Raw genomic sequence first — 10,400 nt, forward strand, 5'->3', positions numbered from 1 at the left:
AGGACGAGCTCAGCATTGGGATGTGTCTGAGCTACTGGTCCGTCATGATTTTCACGGCCCTGATGGGCAGCGTCACTAAATCTTACCTTGTTTTGTGGCTTGTTTCTTCCAGCCATGGCACTCAGAAATAAAGACACAGCAGGACAGTGTTGGTACTGAGTTGTTTTACACTGTAGTTTTGTGTAGAGGTCTAAGTTTGTCTGTAGTAGACAGTGTTTGCACGTAAAATATCGTCTCTTTAGTAGATTGTACTGGACTCCGGTACACGGTGTGTAGGAGATGTAGTGCTACTCTGCTGAGATTCTAAGATAAAGTGACCGATGTCATTCAGACTTCTAGATGTTGACTAGAATGCCTTTGTAGTTTAGGCCATCTCTTCCAAGTGCCCCTGGTTCCCTTAATAAGTCCCATTCATATGCAAACATAAACTTCTGTTACGTGGCAGGTTAAAACTAAAGATTACACTGTTGTGAAAACTTTTTTTTATACTCTGCAACTTAAATATTGCACTTTTGGATTCTTGGTCAACTCAGCAACTAACTTGCACACTAATTCAGTGATGAAGTATTTTGAATTTGGTTCACACCGCTGATGGCTGTGGCTGAGGCTCATGGGCATTTTGACCCTGAAAGTAAAGTAAAAAACAAAAACAATGAGGCTGGCCCTCAGATGCAGATCAAAAAGGCACTCTTGAGTCAGTGCTCTTAATGTACTGTAAGACAATAAAATACACAACAAAGTTTCTTTGTCTCTCTCTCTCTCTCTCTCTCTCTCTCTCTCTTTTTCCCACATTGTCTGCTGTTGAAATGGCCCAGAAACTGAAAGTAAGGTAGGAATGAATGAGTGGGCTGTCTCCTGCATAATTGGAAGCATTCATTGATTAATGATTTTGTGCATGCGGGCGTCAGAATTAGCAGCCCATGCTGAGAGGGAGGATTCTGTATAATCAGCTGATTTGCTCTCATTACAGTCCCTTATGAGTGCCAAGCTTGTCAGGTTTCCGCAAACTCCCTTTGTTTAATGTGAGGCAATCATTCCAGCCTCATCAGAAATAAAATGCCCCCACGTTCCATAAAACGAAATCTTTCCCAGGGGGTGGATGCGAAGCTGTGTTGTAGCAAAACTAATTTAGATTGTCCCAAAGAATCGTAGTAGCATGCTAATGTCAGTCTTGTAACATGGGAAATTTCTGTTATTGTAATAATATTTTAATCAGATACAGTGGGGTCCAAAAGCCTGAAACTTTTTTTTAGCCATAGCCAGGAGGACATCTTCAACATTGGTGATCTTCACCTTTTTAAAATGTGCTTCGTTCCCCTTCTAAAGGAAGCACATTAAACATGTGAATTGATCATTTTCATATTTGCTTTTCCTGAATCCTGAAGTTGTCATGGTTGATTTGGTGTGACTGGTTTATAGATGGCAATGGCAAGTGTGTTTAAGATCACAGCGTACTGTTCAAAATCAACATCCCAACTATCACATTTTTTGATGATCAGTAATCACAGCTAACTTATGTGAAAAACACATTTTTTTTCCTGTGTCTGCTTCACAGTGAGAGTCACTTTGTGCATTTTCACTTAAGTAAAGTTTACTACTTACTATCTTTACTAATTTGAAGGAAGAGCAGCCAAGAACATAGCAGTTATAACACGATAGGAAAGCTAGCTGACCTGGACACAAGAAGGCTTTAATTATTGAGATAATATTACTAATATTAATGCTGAAAATGCATGCATTGTTTCCTTTTTTTTTTTTTTTTTTTTTTTTTTACAATGTGATAATAAAATAAAATAGTATAAAGGTACAGCATAGTAGTGCCACAAAAGACACATTTCCGACATTAACAGTTAGTCTAATTGACGTTAGCATGCTACTACGATACCTCAGGGAAATCTAAATGAGTTTTGCTGTAACATAGTAAACAATGTAGTAAATACAGAATATAAATATGCTGAATGGCTGAATAACAAAATGAAGAATATGCAACCATGCTAGCAGCTTTGTCAGGGTGCACTTTTGCTAGCTGTTGAGACATTTTGCTCAAAACCACAAATGTGAGCCACTCCCCAAGTGTTAGTCACCTGGCCGCCGCCCCCCCCCCCCCACCCCTCTACTCGTTCTTGTCCTGCATCATTTACTGCACTGCAGCTACAGCGTCACACCTCCCTCATAACAGAGCAAAGAACTGGTACTCAAGGTAGAGTGTGAATTCTGACTAATCAGTGTTTAGTGTGAAAGGAACACAAACTCAATTTAGTCTTCTTTATCAAAGCTCCCTACAGCAGTTTTCATCTCAAGGACACTAATGCAACAAGATTAAGTTGCAAAGCAGTCCAGAAAGTGTTGCTCTCCTTGTTTTGCCTAATGAGAATCTGCTGGCAGGTTTTCTGTGTTGCATTGCTAAAATGCTGTTGTGGATAAATCAGCTTACAGAAATAAAGCACAAATTTACTATGCACCATTTCATAAATAACACCAAGGTAGCTATGAGCACATTTATACATTTATCGCCTCACTCTTCACACACACATAGTCCTCAAGGCCAGGTGTGACTCAAGCACAGTGTAAACGGTAAGCCTCTTTAGTACAAAGGTAAAGTACTGATTCATATGCTGTTGTCATTATCACAGGAAATAATGTGGATGAGAACAAAAGCAATAATCAAATAATCCATTTAACTCCTCCATTAATTTCAGTGTTCAGCCGATGCTTCCAGCCTCATGTTTAAGATAAAGCTAATGTACACAAAATCAGTTTGTGTCACACTGATTTTAGGATTAAATTATTTTCTATCTATCTATATATATATATATATCAAGTTAAACTACACTTTTATTTTCTGTGACACAAAATGCATTTATTGACCATCTTTCAAATTTCATTGATTCTTGTCTCATTCAAACTCAACCTCTGTGTGTTTATAGTCCATTTTGCACATGTTTACATACTGTTGTAAAAACTGTTTCCTTCAATTTCTAAACTTAAAACAAAATTCTCTAATGTAGACTGATGTGCTATATTCTATATACATATCTATTCTATATACATATCAAAAAAAAAAACTGCATAAACTCGCAGTTGGGACATACAACTTTTTATTCCTTAATAACCTAGAGGTCATTAAGGAATAAAAGGAGACTGAAGGTTTTTTAATTGTATGGGACAATTGTACGGGGCACTGTGGTGTTTCAGTGTTCTCTTCCCATCACAGAGTGATTTACAGCCCTTCCCAGGATGGTGTCACTTTTATTTCCACTTTACACTCCATTTCCGAAACCCCATCGAGGACTTCTTTCCCTCGGGTGGAACATTTATGACCACCAGCCACATGATCAGATGTCCCTCTTGGATATGATGAATGCTGGATGTCTGGACATGAGTTGTATTACAGTAAAATTCACAGTACAGTTGTCAAGAAGGGGCTTTTGGAGCCCAGTGGCCGTTTGAGGAACTGCACTTTTTGGCCACTCCTGTGTTGGCTTCCTTTTTAAAGAGATATAAAGCTCAAAGTTTAAGACTATCTTTATACATCATTCCTTCACTATTCTCTCTCTCTCTCTCTCTCTCTCTCTCTATTTCTATCTCCCTATTTCTTCTTATCAGATGACTATGGGTGTATTTCAGTAAAACAATCAGATTCTGGCCCAATCTCAATCAGCCAATCATGTTGTTGCTGTCAAACTAAAGGGACTCTCTCCCCTAGAAATTACAATTACATTTTTATGCAACTAATTTTTGCAACAGCAAATATATTTGACAGGAAATGTAATGCTACCTGAATATATTTTACATAAAACAATGTTATTAGTGAACAAACAAAATATATATGTTTAGTATCAATGCAATGCTTCTTTGCAACATGTTTCTTTTGTTTTCTTTCAACACATCACATCTAGCAATACAATATCTGCTTGTTGCAGCTAAAACATGAATAAACTGCTCACTGCTCACTGACAGCAGCTAGTGAAAGAGCAGGGTCTTGACTTAAAACAGAAGATACATGATACAAACATGATACAAGTGTAGAATAAATGCAAACAGATCAGCTGTATATAAATGAATATACATTTTTTAAGCAATAATTCATATGACACCACTGTGCATGAAGTTCAAAACTGAAGCTGAGTGAAATTATAGAAATATCTGCAGTTTGAAAGGGGGTTTTGTTCTGTTTTTCAGTTTACACAGCCAGAGTGTGGAAGTATTATTTTATTATTTATTATTGTACTCTTTATTTTTCAGCAAAATAACATATTTCTTTCACATAGTTAACACAGGATATCTCATTGCAGAAATAAACAGTTGCTTGTTTGAAAGTATTGTTTACAGCTGACTAATTTAATCTTTTATGAATGAGATCCAAACAGATTGTTAACACCACCTTCTTGCTCTGCCTCTCCATAACTTGCGTGTTAACCAATTAGAATTTCCTCTTCCAAGCAGTCAAATGTTATTAGAATTACAATAAAAATGTTTATAATGTTGCCATCACACTGTACTGAATTGTATTATATTGCACCACATGATACTGCAGGGAGACATCAGGGCTGAATCAAATCGTATTGATCTGTTGTCTGCTTGGCAACATCTCAGGGGATGAGCCACACACACTCAGACATTAGCAATGCTTCACAACCAAGGGCAAAGGTTTCATCGCAAGTTTAGGTGGGGGCCGAGTTATCAATCTGTCTCAGTAAATCAGAGGGACTGAAAAAAAAAACTTGTAAATATATATCGATTCTGGTCGAGTTGAAATGCTGATTTGAAGTGAAAACTGCATTTAACTAGAGAAACTGAGCAGCAATAACTGCTCTAGAGAACAGCATTCTATGTTGTAAAATTCATACTTTTCTTTAATTCTACTGTCTATGTCATATGTGTTTCTGTATGTGGAGCGAAATACACTTTTTTTTTTTTTCCACTGGGTTGAATGAAAGTAAAGAAAACACATCAATATGAGGGAGAGAAGGAATGCACTGTTTTCTTCCAATGCCTATATCTATATTATGAACAGCAACAATTTCAAAAGGTTTTTTGTCATTCCACAATGTACACTATAAATCAGAATCAGAATCAAACATAAAGTAATGACAAGAAAATCTGAAGAGTGACTAAAAAGATAGCTTCATACAAACCTGCAGCAGAAAGGAGAGAAAAGAAGAAAGAAACACGGCCAGAAGAACCAAGAGCCGGGGAGTGTATCGTGTGCTTTTGATGTCATGGCTTCATGTCTGACAGCCCCCCCCCCCCCCCCCCCCCCCCACACACACACACACACACACACACACACACACACACACACACACAACCACACCCCTGCTGCTGTATACTTCTCTGCAAATTACTATAAATGTCATAAAAATAACATCAAAAAGCCATGTTCAAATGTCAAAACATCAGCTATTCTTGTAATCTATTCAGCGGTTGTGTTCTTCAAACATCAACCTGTCACAAGGAGCTTCTTGTCTTTTCTGATGCTTCTTTAGGTGCTGTTCTTTTCTCCACAATGTAGCTACTGTACATCTATACCAATAGCCACTGATGCTTAAGTCCTGGGAGCAACTGTTGTAGTCCCTGATTAACAGCTTTCTTTCTTTCTTTCTTTCTTTCTTTCTTATCAATCTATCTATTGTAGCTAAAAATGTTCAAATGGATAGATACAGCACCCAGTTTCAAAACTGCACTGACTGCCCTTTTGACGTGTTGAAAAGTGTGATGGACAGAAGCCCCACAGCCACACAAAGCAAAGCATTAAAGACAATCGTGTCATTCATGTTTTTCAGAGCTTTTTTTTTTTGTCGGTACAGCCAAAAGACACTATTTTCTTCTCACTAAGTTCTATCATCCATATCCAAGAGCAAGCCTGAGCGCGCTGACAAATCAGCAGAGTTCTGCAAGTTCTGTGGGTGTTCCCTGCATGGGTAGCTTTCCTTTGGCTTGCACTCACTGATGCTATTTCTGCCAATCAAAGTTGTCTCTACATGGTTGTATTTACAAAAAGAAAAAAAAAAAAAGCTGTGTGAAGCAATGCTACAGTACCATATCCAAAACAACAGAAGAGCATACAGGAAAAAAAAAAAAAAAAAAAGCTGTGAATATGGTGCATACAGCGTCACATTTTGACATATGAGTCGAGCCATGGCGGCGCAACGCTGAACACAGAGAAGAGCAATCTCAAGTTGGCAGCAAGGGAATTTTAAACTAGGACATAGAACAAAACATCTAATTAAAGCGCCTATCTGTAATTGCAGTACACTGTTCCTGTTGTTTCTCTGTTGTCTTTGTGTATGCTCTGATTCGCTGAATCGAAGGTATTTTATGATCTTTGAATTGCTGGGTGAACTTTTGGTACAACAAATGAGCGTGACACGAATGTGGCCATTTTAAATCCCTTCTGGGGCTTCTTAATATATCATTAATAAAACATGTTATGTTAAATCTGTACTTTATTTTTGCTCTAGCAGGCCCAAATAGCAGCAAGAAGAGAGAGAGTTCGTCTATATACATGCCCCTACATACATTATTTAGATGCCCAGTGTGTGCTGGTGGTCTTATAGTCCAAACTATAATCGGGGGCTTCTCACACCTGACCTCAGACCGCCTTGGGATCCTCAAGGAACAGCTGGGGAACATGTGGTGGTTGCCAGGATTGCCTTCACCTGACCTGGATAACTGGCAAGATAATGCATGCAAAGGATACCAACAATGTTTTTTTTGCACAAAAAAAAACAAAAAACAAAAGAAATAGACAGAAAAGAAAAACCCTCACTTGCTCTAATTCCCGTGCATGCAGGTCCAAATTATTTTCTGTCAGACCTAATAAATGATACTGCTGTGGCTGTTATTAATTATGCATAATAATCCACGTTGCAATACAATAAGGGAATTTAATTCAGAGAAGAAAAGGCTGCCAACTGCACTACACAAAAAGCCCAAAGGAATCATTTTCTGTCTCTCAGGCTGCAAAAAATTCAATCTGTGACATTTTGACCAAATTAGAAAATGGAGTAAATAAAATATTTATTTACATTGCACTAATCTACTCTGGATGGCTTCCAGTATTTTATAGAATTCTCTAAAGTCAGCAGCCCCAAGACTAAACAAACCCTAATACCATTCATCTTTGCCTTTTACTGACAATCCAAAAACAGTTTCTCCGTCATGTCCAGTTTTAAAATTGCTGCTATTGTGCAGTTGCACTGTCTGTCAAGTGCCATGAGAGTTTTCCACCCAACATATCATTTTTATTCTAATGTGTATGCGGGCCACCAGTCATGCATTTCTCTAAAATACAGATCCTCTCACTTATTCAGCATTCTGTCAGGGAGAGCTGCGTGGCAGAATTCAATTTACTGCTCTGCACAGCCCGCTGAAGGCAAAGAATGTCGCCTGGCTGTCGCTTATAAATATGGATTTGGCCCACACTAACTGCTATCAGAGTATTTTGAAAAGCCCCGGTTTCCCTTAAATGTAAAAATTGTCATGTGTGTTTACTCATGGAGAGTCTTGGCACGTGAGCGGCACATTTGAAATTGCTAGTCAGAGCAATTAAGGAACCTGAGTTTACTTTCACACATTTGGTCACACTTTCCTTCATGTGGAGGGCATTTCCCCCCCACACATGAGCACTAAAAGGCCATGCCAAAAATACTGAATCACTGACAGGCAGATTGCCCGGAACAACTTTACGTGATAACTTCCCCCTATCTGCCACACAGACCCTAGCCAGTTTGGCGGCTCCGAGCAGATGGAACCGGAGACTTCCACAGCTCAGCTCCTGCTGAGTTTCTTGAAAGCATCATGGATCAGGCACAACAGGTCACAAGACAGTGCAACTATGTTGCAGAGACTTAAGACTTTGTGTGCAGGAGGTCAAAAGGTTGTGATAACTTGTGTTGAGGAAGGGTCTCGGGAGTCGGATGGAGACAAAGAGAGTGCCAGGCGGATATAGACAGGCCATTTCCCATCCAAGCAGGGGGCCAAAGCTACGCACTCAGCAGTACTGGATTCAAACGACGACGACAGCTACGGATGCACCCGTCGCTTCCTCCACAAGGCCATCCCTTCTCATCAGCCTCTCAGAGGGAGAGTTCAGCCGAGTCAGCACAGCACTGATAAAAATGTCGACATGCGGCCTGCTCTATACCTTGATTCTTTATTCTTCATCATGGAACAAAAGACACAGATTCTGTCTCATGGTAACTTCCTCCTTTCCTCCCCTATCTCCTCTCATTGAAAATGTGCTTTGTAGATGCATAAGACTCAAATCTATTTGGGAATCTCTGTGCAGGTGTGTATGCTCACAGTGAACAAAGACATAGTGCCAGACACTCCCACACAGTCAGTATGCTGATAAGCACACCGCGTTTCTCTGGCTCGAGTGTCTCTTTGAAATACTGTTGACATAAAAGCAGCAAACTTCCATTTTTTTTAACCTCTTGATTAATGACGTGCACGCAGAGAGACTACGCCTGTAGAAGAAGTGTTTGCACTACTTTGAGCTGAAAAAAGTGCATTAGTCTAGAACCCCCCCCCCCCCCCCCCCCATCCTCCTCCTCTACTCTCTCAGCCCACTCCAAATAAGACAGATCTAATATCTGCAGATTAGATTATTCATTTCTCTTTTTTATTAAGGGGATATGGGCTCATTTTCCGAATGACAAGGATGATAGAGAACTGACATGATGAGTATTCACTTGTTTGAGCTAAAAGACAAATCTGGCCATAACACAATATTAAATGGATTAGGAGTGCAGATTCTGTGCCTTGATTTGACATTTCATATGAATGAGGAGTTGATTAGCTGTCAGTGCATGACTGTGTCCGGGATTTGGGATCTGACTAATGAGAGGAAATTAACCATCATGGTGTCAGAGGCTTCTCCTTTGATTTCCTGAACCTCGCCAACTTCTCGTCATCCCTGAGTTGCTGCTTGCGTAACTGGACAGAGACCTTGACGGAGGTACACGGGAGAGTGATGAAGCAAGACACCCCCCGATTTGATCCAGCCTGATTGCCAGATTAATGGCAGAGAGCGGGGCTTGCAGTTACAGGTGAGTGATGCTGGCTCGGTATTGACTGCACCTGTCACACGGTCTAATGACTCACGGTGAAGCATTTTTTGAGTAACAGGATCCATCAAAGATATGCCACGTCAAGCGTTCCTCCAGACCTAATGGTGGGTCTCTGTGAATGAGAATAGTCAAATCACCGTCTCATCGGGTGTGATTTATTGGCAAGTAGCAAGAAGTTTCCACCAAACGCACATCACCAACCAATGATGCCAAACGGCTCGCTACAGTGATTCACAAGGAGATGAGGAATGCAGGTTTACATGAAGAAAATCATGTTTCTTGGCAAAAGAAAAAAGTCTACTAAGATGTGTTTTTTTTTTTATTAGCCACGTTAGCAACATGGCTCTTGGAATGGCAGTGCTGTTGGTCCGCCATTTTGGTCCACATTGAAATAGATCCCTAGAGTTTTGTGATTTTCCTCTACTGCCACCATGAGGTTGACATTTTTAGTCCAGAGAAAAATGTGCGTGGAAGACGCAGTATGAATTGTAGTTATTGACTTTGGTGATTTCTCATCTGTCATGTCTCATCCTGCTCGTTAAGGTTATGTTTTCTGTTTCTTGTCAGTTTGTTTTATGTTGACAGGTCTAACCTTTCCCTCTCGTTTCAGATTTACATTTCCTGCGTTTGTGTGTTTCCTGCTTCTGTGATTGTTGACCCTGCCCATAATGTGTTGCACCTTTGATTTTTGACCTTGCTTTCCCTGACCGTGAGTTTGCCTTAGTCCCTAGATTTGTTTGCCGAGCCGACTGATACCTGTGCTTTTTTACACACCTGTGAGTTTGCATTTTTGAGTCCTGACCTTGTGGGCCTGATACTCATCAGATTTCAAATATTATTATCAAATGTTAAATTATCAACCTTAGCAGGCTAAATTAAGAGGGTAAATATTATCTGCTAAATATCAGCATGGTAGCATGCTAATCATAGCATTTAGCTCAAAGGATTGCTGTGCCTAAGTACAGCCTAAGACATGTATGTAGATTGTTAGTCCTGTGTAAAGCCAAACTTGTTTCCCACAAAAAAGAGGTAGTGCTGGAATGGAAAACTTGCAAATGTTTGCAAGTTTGCAAGTGTGATTGTTCTATACTGCAAAAGGTGAATGACTATATCAGTTGTGGAGCATATAAAATTCTGAATGAAAATTTTTGCTTTGGCGGTTAACAAATTGATCATATGTTTAATATAAACTTTTCCTTGTTAGGTTGATTAAAGGAGCTCCTTGTAAATGTATGCTGTTGCTAAATAGCCAGCCTACAGCCTTAGATTTCTGTTTTTGGCTGACATGAGTGAAGCCTGACTTGGTCTTCTGATGTAAAACAT

Source organism: Trachinotus anak, unplaced genomic scaffold (assembly GCF_046630095.1).
Source record: "Trachinotus anak isolate AG129_WGS33_773 ecotype Australia unplaced genomic scaffold, CSIRO_AGI_Tana_v1 ptg000028l, whole genome shotgun sequence".
Lineage (NCBI taxonomy): Eukaryota > Metazoa > Chordata > Actinopteri > Carangiformes > Carangidae > Trachinotus > Trachinotus anak.